Source organism: Lissotriton vulgaris, chromosome 3_1 (assembly GCF_964263255.1).
Source record: "Lissotriton vulgaris chromosome 3_1, aLisVul1.2, whole genome shotgun sequence".
NCBI classification, from domain to species: Eukaryota; Metazoa; Chordata; class Amphibia; order Caudata; family Salamandridae; genus Lissotriton; species Lissotriton vulgaris.
This window is the reverse complement of record NC_141689.1, coordinates 1,136,657,031-1,136,666,146: the sequence shown is the minus strand read 5'-3', so window position 1 is coordinate 1,136,666,146 and position 9,116 is coordinate 1,136,657,031. Positions and strand designations below refer to the sequence as shown.

Here is a 9,116-nt window from a genome sequence, read left to right as displayed (position 1 = left end):
GGTCTCCATTAACAAGGAGGCACGCAGATGGATTATTATATAGCAGGCTTATCGCCCTACGGAACTCCTCGCCCATGCCGAATTTGGCCAAGGCCTCCGACAGGTACACCCAGTTGACTCTGTCGAAGGCCTTGGTTGCATCCAGCGTGAGGGCGGCCAACGGGAGATTGTTGGTTATTGCCATATTCATTGAGCCAATTAAGTCATAAGTGAGTTCATAAAGTTGTCTCCCTTTCAGGAAACCTTTCTGATCAGAATGAAGGACCAAGGGGGCAGTTGAGGCCAATCTAGTTGATAGAACTGTGGTGAAGATTTTGTAATCCACATTTAGTATTGAGACCGGCCTATACGATCCACAGGCCTCCTTAGGTTTACCAGGTTTTAAAATGAGGGTAATAGAGGCATTATCCCACGATACCGGAGGTGGCAGTCCTTCAAGAAGGATTTGATTGGTAAGGATAGTGAGGAAGGGAACAATTTCTAACTCCAAGACTTTATATAACTCAGCTGGCCGCCCATCCGGTCCAGACGCCTTCCCCCTCTTACCCTTCCTGATGGCTGATCTCACCTCTTCCTCTGTAATATCAAGTCAGTCAATGCATTTTTCCACGTTATTAGGCTGGTGATAACCATAATGGTGCGAGAAGTAGAATAGGGACCATGGTTACCCCTTGCACCACTGAATGATGTTTGTGCTTTTTATCAGTTCTAATATTGCTACATTTAGGAAGAACTGCTGAGTATTATAGCAACCCACTGGTAATGTGAATAATGATTTTTTATGTTCACAGTTCAGCATTCTTATTGTTCCCTGCCTCAGGAAGATTGCACTTTCTCCCTCTGACCAGTTCCTGCATTTTCTTTATGTTGACAGGGCCAGTGCTTTCATACAATGGCACTATAAGAATGGAGCTTCTGGGTGGCGGAGCCAAATTACTGATAGAAGGAAGGATGCAATTTTACGGCATAAGTGGAGGGCCTTAGCTCAAAAACTTTCCTTAGGGCCTCATTTACAAAATGTTGATGCACAGCAGCAGAGCAAGTATTCCTGCAGTGCTGCGATGAGTCAAAATAAAAGGGCAGAAATGCATTGTATCTACAAGATGCTGCACATTCCTGTCCCTCTCTCTGGCGCTAGTGCACAAACAGCAGCCATACACCAACTTAGACACCCTGACACCATGGTGGAAGGGTGCCTGCGTTGTAGGGATGATTGTTTATGTGCAAGAAGGGACACCTCCCTGCATATAAAAAATCATTAAAGGCGAGTTGGTCCTCTATGTTTGCTGCGGAATGCAACACACATGGAAAGAGCAACAAACGAGGAGAAACAAAAGTATTTCTCCTCTTTGTGCCACTTATGCTCCACCCCTGGGGAGTCATAGGATTCTGACGCATTCCCAGGTTTACAACATTTTGTCAATCTGTGAATGTGTCAGGTTCCATGATGTTGCTTGGGAACACCCGCAGCAGCACCCATTAAACGCCCTTTTCACTCAGAGTAATGAGTAAAATGGTCCCATATTTACAAGGTCATGAAAAGTCATGCAGGGTGACTTTATACAGCCTTGTAAATATGGGCAGGCACTCTGCACCACTCGTGCTTCTAAAATAGGGGTGCACTGGCACCACAATGGGCTTATAAATGAGGCCCTATGTTTCCTGGAGTGAGTGCTAAAAAATCCTTGTATCCTTCCTGCATTCAGCTCTGTGATGCCCACTTAGCTTGGCCACAGTGTACACGGCGCGTAATCCTACATGTACATGTGCACAAAGGTGTTTGCGGCAGTAGGGTTTTTGTGTGGGTGGATGCATTCTGAATACCACATTTGGCTTGATCATAGGTTCTTCAGATACAATTTTTTTTAACCCCTTCGCTGCGGCGGCTATTCCGCCGCAGCGCTAAGGGGGTGGGGCGGCCGCGCGGCGGCTCCATACTGTGACGGAACCGCTCCGTCATGGCTCGCGGGTGAGCTGTGCTTGTGACGGAACGGTTCTGTCACAAACCCGCCCGCCCATTAAAGCGTCAGCGCAGGCGCAAAATCAGCGCCGCGCAGGCGCTGGGAGCGGGCCGTGACGGAACCGTTCCGTCACAAGCACAGCTCACCCGTGGCTTGTGACGGAGCGGTTCCGTCACAAGCATGGGAGGGGTTAAATAAAACTGTGACGAATATTCTTTACTTGCAAAGCTTTCTTTCCTAAAAGGGAAGACACATGATTAAGATTTCAATGTAGAATCCACAAGACACTGCAAACATAGGGCCTCCTTTACAAGGCCATTGCGCCACTGGTGCGTCACTTTTTTTAACACACCGGCGGCACAGTGTGCCTGCCCATATATACAAGCCACGTAAAGTTACCCACTGTGATTTTTCATGACCTTGTAAATATGAGTTCCTTTCACACATTTCTCCGGATGAAAGGGGCATTCCATGGGTGTTGTTGTGGATGTTCCAACGCAACATCCATGCAACTTGACATATTCCTAGATTTACAATGTTTTGAAAAGCTGGGAATGCGTCAGAATCCTATGCCTCACTAGGGAAGGGGTAGGAGTGGTGCAAGAAGAGAAATACTGTTATTTCTCCTCGTTCTTTTCTCTTTCTATGCATGCTGTATTCTACAGCATGCATAGAAAGAGGACATGTCATCACTGATTGTTCTTGGGCTTCCTGCACAAAAACAATCATCCCCACAATGCAGGCATCCCTGAAAAATGACACAAGGGTGCCTGCGCTGGCACATGGCAGCCAATTGTGTGCCAGCGTAGGGGAAAGCACACGCATGCATTGCATTGTTGTCAACACAATGCATCCATATGCTTTGAATATTATGCAGCTCTGCGCAGCAAAATGGCTTGCGGCGCGACGCTGCATCATTTTCTTGTAAATGAGGGGCATATTGACCACCCCCAAATTCATGCAGTGAATTAACTATGCCTAAGTGCTTTAAAAGTGTAGAAATCAACAGGAAACTCGCCACTCTTTGCAAATCGTATACCACTTAAAGGCTCATAATTACCAGTTTGAACTTAATAAATTAATATTATTTTTGGAAATTCATTTTTCAAAACAAAAAGGTTTTATTTATTTCGGTCTCTTCAAGAAGTAAACTATTTACATACATTTGTTTGCATAACATTTCCCTTCGAGTTGGAAGAACATTGCTATACCTTTTTAAAAATGGTAAAAATCTGTTCTAATTTATTTACTTTTTTTGTGTAATACTTGACTTGCATTAATGGGCGAACAAAATTACATTGGTACGAAGAAAGGCTGTTGCTACTAGAGATGCTTCAAGAGAAGGTGCATGGAGTGCAATGTTTTTGGAAAAATCGAGTACGTTACAATAATCCCACTGTGTGAGCACTGTACAGATGAACTAGAATGTATGTGCACCTGATAAGTAACTCAATTGAATTTGCACTATTTGGATATACATGCACCTGGCAATTTCTTGATTTGGTTCCAAGAATTACATTCATTATATCTAAGTAAGGTGCTAGCAAGGATTCTGAAAACCTCGTCCTTTGCAAACCGTTCACAATATTAAAGAATTTAAAAAATGGGTAAATAAATTCATAAACGAGAATGCTACATGGTGCCCATTTAACCATGTGCCAAATGTATCTTTTAAAACTGATACCTCTATTGTTGAAGCTAAGAAAATGAAATGGCAAGCTAGTCATTGTTGACTAGGACATGAAAACTACAATTAGATATTCAAAAGCTGCCGTCTAGAATAACAGTATAAACAATTTTAGAACATGCACTGGTGTGTTTTTTACATGGAAAACAGACGCCAGAATTGACATATACTACATAGCATGGCATCTGCTTCACTTAGGATTTACAATGAGAAGACTTCAAATCTGTGTATCCTTCCGCTGAGGTACCACAAGGTGAAATACATGGACAGTAGGAACATGTGGTAACTTGATATATTTAAACCAAGGAGCACTTTGCTAGACTGGCTGCTGAGGTATTCATATTTCTGGTGCCCTGTGGTGTCTTTCTGTATATAAAGGACCCTATATTCATGGTGTCAATCAAATGCTGTTGGAGGTTCCAGACTGTTCCGTTCTTAAACTAATGTTCCCAAGTCAGGCAATGAGCCAGGGACCAGGCACTTTACTCAGGAAGCACCAGGTGTGGGTGAGGACAAGAGTGCACTTTTCTCCTCTACATCTTTGAAAACTTTGGTGTATCGGACATCTGGAAACGGTTTAATTTCTCAGGATTATTGGATGCCATGTGTGAAAAATCACGGATTACGTCCTGGTAGGTCTCGTCACCTGGCTGTCCATACAGTCCTTCAGATTCCCGCATCTCCTCATTCATTCTTGCCACTCGCAACAGGGTTACAATATCAGCATTTGCAGCTTCAAGTGCAATAGTCAAAGGGCATTTTCCTTCTTCATCTTTGGTGTGCTGATTTGCCCCACGCTTCAGAAATAAGCAGACTTGCCCGGTGTGCCCTAAAACAGTTGCATGATGCAGGGGTCCTCTGCCATGCAGGTCCATGTGATTAACATTGGCACCATTCTGCAGCAGGAACTCACAAGTGACCAAAGAGCCCCCACGCACAGCCTGAATGAGGGGTGTTGCGTTGTTGTCCTCTGCATTCACCCAGTTAACATCTGCGCCATGTGCCAATGCTTCTGCCATATCAGGAAGGCTTCTCTCATGCGCAGCTCGATAAAGGTACAGCCCCGGATGAAACTTTTTCGAATCCTGAAATACTGCAGAATCTCGCTTCTCGACTTCTAGGACTGGTTGATGCAAACTTTTTGAGGATACAAAAGAGGCAAGAAGTTCTCGAATGCCTTCTGAACTGAAGTGCAATACACTGGCATTGCTTTTCACAGAACTTCTGGCAGATGTTGAGAAGTGATCCTGTGATGCCAGGGACTTCTCAGAACTGCTGAGGTCTTCGTTCTTGCACTGGGAATAAGGCCTTTCCTGTCCATCAGGAGGGTGTGAAGCAACGCAGTCCTGGTTCACAAACCTCTTTTCCATGTACTTTGCTCTGATATATGACTCCTTTTCCACTCTTGGACTTTCATTGTCTGGCTTCTTTACTCCAAGGGTTTTCAATTTAGCTTCATATATTCGATTAATAACTTGATTTCCCAGTTCACACATCAGCTTTAGTACTTCAGGCTCCCATGTATCTAACGTTAATGACCTTACTTTTGAAATGTGCACACCAAGGCTCCTGTGTATCTCAGAACACTCAATGCACAGGATGATTCCAAGGTTGATGCTGGCCCATTGCGGATCCGCCAGACCACAATCGCAGCAGACCGAGTTTCCAGCGATACACTGGATCCGCTGTAAGGCACTTTCACCTTTAACTGATTTTTCTTGCACATTGCTGCCAGAGTCCAGACTTCCTGTGGAAGGTGGAGATTTCTTATCCAGCTTCTCCGTCTCATCACTCTTTTCTCTATATGCTGCAGCAATGCCGGTTTGGACAGCTTTAATCCATGCCTGTCGCAGCTTTTCTGAGTCAGCCTGTAGCATGCGGCTCTTTGTTGGTGTGACTACTTCAAAGCAGAAACGTCTTTCTACGTCTTCAAAGTGTTTAACTGTGCAGAGCCGTAAATCTTCAAAAACCACTTTGGGGTTATCTTTCATTTTTTTCTGATATACCAGTTGGTTGTTTTGTATTGAGAACCAGCGCCTGTTCCAAGCTTTAAAGGCATTAGAGGCCCTTTTAAAGAGATATCCTTCCACCACAATGCCATTAGCAGTATCAACATTGTATTGAAGTCCGAGATCATCGTTGGTGAAATCCTCCTGCTGAATAGTGGAGTGTTTTTGTTCCATGTCCCTCTTCTGCTTTGCTGCATGCACATCAAGCCGATCCAGCTGTGAACCGAGCTCTTCCATGTGCGGTTCAAGTTCACTGAAGAGATTGTAGCCCTGGTGGAAGAAGCCGAGATGTGCCTTCATGAAGGACAACATTGATTTTAAAATTTCAGACCTCCGCCTTGACTGAAGAACATTGATTTGAAGGACGTTGTCCAAAGCTATGTGCTGGAAGCACTTTCTTTTTGCGATTAAGATGTTTGTTGCCTCCTCCACCTCGTGCAGTTTTGTTCTTTGAACTTGGGCATGTTTAACTAGAGCGTTTTCTTTTTTTTTACTGACCTTATCAAACTGCTTCTTTGCATCTTTGAATTTTGGAAGATCGTCCTGAATAAATGTCTGGAGCTGTGTTTGAATGGATCTCTGAGCTTCGTCAAACAGGATTGTGTGATAATTGATCATTTCTTGGAGGCAGTCTGAAAACTTGGTCAAGCTAGACTCGATCACCACATCCTTGCTCGAATACTGTGCCAGGTCCCGCATGCCATTCATAAATTGCTTGTTGGCAGCCCAAAAGGCCTTGCCTGCATCAATCATGCCACTACATAGCTTAACAAGCTTATCAAGTTTCACTTCCAGTCCCGTCACATCACCTTCAACCTCCTTCAAAGCGGCTCTGAAACGGGGAGAGTCCTTCAAGCACTCCTCGAAATCAACGGCCCCCTTCATGCTGTCGCCTCGGCCCCTCCCGGGCGATCAAGGTGAGGGCAGGAATAAAAAGGCAGCAGCAAGATGAGGGGTTCTGAGCACAGCAGTTGAAGTCTGTCACTCTTCAGCCTGCCTCACCGCTGCGCAGCTCTCAGCCCTCGGCGCTTCCTCCACTTCTGAGCACGGTCCCTGCTGGCAGACACTCCAGTCTCCTAGATACGCACATAGACATAGACAACAGACAACAATGCAAGAGTCTGAGCGTCATAGACACAAAATATAGAATCAGATTGTGGTCCTCAGCAGGGTTCCACCAATGTATTTGCATTATCAGCAACAAGGCAATTTATCATTGGAGGTAGTGGTCTTTAATAATTTTTCTGTACATAGGCAAACCTGTTTTTTTCATTGTCTGGTCACAAAGGTCCATTTTAAAGGAAGGTTTCTGCAAGCACAGACACTCCTGCTCCCCAGAGTCTTTGCCAATAAGGGATACCTGTCTGCTAAACTACTATACTATTGAACGTGTTACAGATTATTTAACACCTCACAGATGCCTTAATTAGGACTGTGGATTCTGTAAAACAAGATGTTTATAATGTCCGAAAATCAATAGATCAATACAGCTCTTGATTGACAGTTTTTACTTTAGGGACATGTATTTTTTTCTTTCACACTTGCTCCATCCGGGGGCCTTGGAAATAGAAACCATTAAGAGTAAGTGAGGTCTGCAGTCAGCAGGTATGGGTCCATGGCCACGTTTTGTACATGAGGAACAACAGTATAGACTAATACATCACCAGAGAATATCACATTAAATTCAAAGGAACACATAAGCACGCATCTTAATTTTATCCAGGCCCAGCTCCAGGAATTTTTATTAGGGTGGGCCAAGTGTGCATTCGGGTGGGCCACGGCGGGCCAGATTTGTCACTTATATGTCTAGCCAGGCCTGCTTCAGGGCCCTCCTTTATCTCTCCTAAGTCTTACAAGGAAGGGCCAGTAAAGCTCATTATGTTCCTTTCAAATCTCTTTCTAAATGTTCTCACTCTCAAAAAGTTTTCTTTTTCATGTAAAGTCCCCTTGATGGAAAGAGAATGTTTCTGATGTTAGTGTATCAGGCAAGTGACACTTCTCGGGCTCTCCCTCATGACCTCCTCCTTGGATCCCTTCACTGCCACCCTCCTCCAGCGCCCCTCATCTCTCTGTAGCCCCCCTATTGATCTCTTCCTCAGATTCCCTCACTGCCACTGTCCACCAGCGCCCCTCATCTCTCCGTAGCACCCTATTGACCTCCTCCTCAGACTTCCTCACTAAAACCCTCTTCCAGTGCCCCTCATCTCTCCGTAGCCACTCTCTCTTATGCATTTCATTTGTTGTATATCTCTACTCATATTAGTGTAGGGTGTCACAGTACTTTACATCACACACACATTATACAGAGACAAACGATCAGGTAAATATGTAAATCAGTCTACAGGGAATTTCACATAAGCCAATGAAGATTACAAGGTGTAGGAATCACATGTCATCCATATTGGTGGGCAGTATATTTTAAGAGCGTCTGGAGAAGCACAATGTAGTAATGGATCTCTTAGTTAAATGTAAGAAAATGAACTAGAGATCCAATTAGCATATTGTAAATTAAAGTTAGGGGTTTTATTTGAAAAGGAGAGAGAAAACCCACGTCTACACATGTCGAGGTCTGAGGCAATATTCCACGGAACGTAACCATTCCAGAACACATCAAATGAGAATAAGAACTTAACACATAAGACATTCTTTAAAGATATAGTGTCATCAAATATGAATATTACTTACATACTACACATCCCCCATTTTATATTGGAAAATGAAAAACACTGTACAAACCAATAATACAGCAAATAAAGAAAAACAAATAATCAAAATGTAAAATGCAAATCATAACAACAATCAATAGATATTGATGGAGCAAGGATTCACATGTAATTTGACTTGCTTGTTATCAGCCCTCTCGACATAACGTTAATTTATTGATCAACATGTTTGTTTTATTAACATCGCATTTCACATAAAGATTTGGGTATACAGAAGAATCTTGCATATGTTTTTCTACTAACGATAATCTGCTTGCACTAAAAAGGCTGCTGCTACGTGGGATTTTCTACTGCGCATGCGTCTGTGATACTCATGTGACATGATGTATCTTTCGCTTGGAGGGAAACTTTCGCTTCTGCGCACTAGAATTAAAATGGCTTCTTTGTATAACCGCATGCATGAAGCTTGCACTGCTGCTTTTGCTAAGATGTTCATTCTGCCAAATTTCTAATGCAATAGTCCAAATAAAATAATGGGAATAAAGTAGAGACAAGTGGTATACAGTGCATTCATTTATTTCTCTGTTCTAAAAGTGTTTCTTTTCTATTCCTGCATGTATCGTATTTTGGGCCTGGGATGTGCTGTAACTCCGTCTTGAAAACCCACACTGCACAAGTGCTGAAATTCACCCACGTCTACAAGCTATGGCATTGAACCACTACCAACATCTGAAGGAACTGTGAAAATCGTGAGAAGCTAACCCTTTACCTCTGTCAGAGGAAGCTATAATATACA

At 43.5% G+C, this 9,116-nt stretch overlaps 1 pseudogene; it reads right to left on the bottom strand.

Moving 5' to 3' along the window:
• Positions 1-4,181: 4,181 nt before the first annotated feature.
• On the bottom strand, positions 4,182-6,542 carry LOC147727549 (arf-GAP with coiled-coil, ANK repeat and PH domain-containing protein 2 pseudogene; annotated as a pseudogene).
• Positions 6,543-9,116: the final 2,574 nt, after the last annotated feature.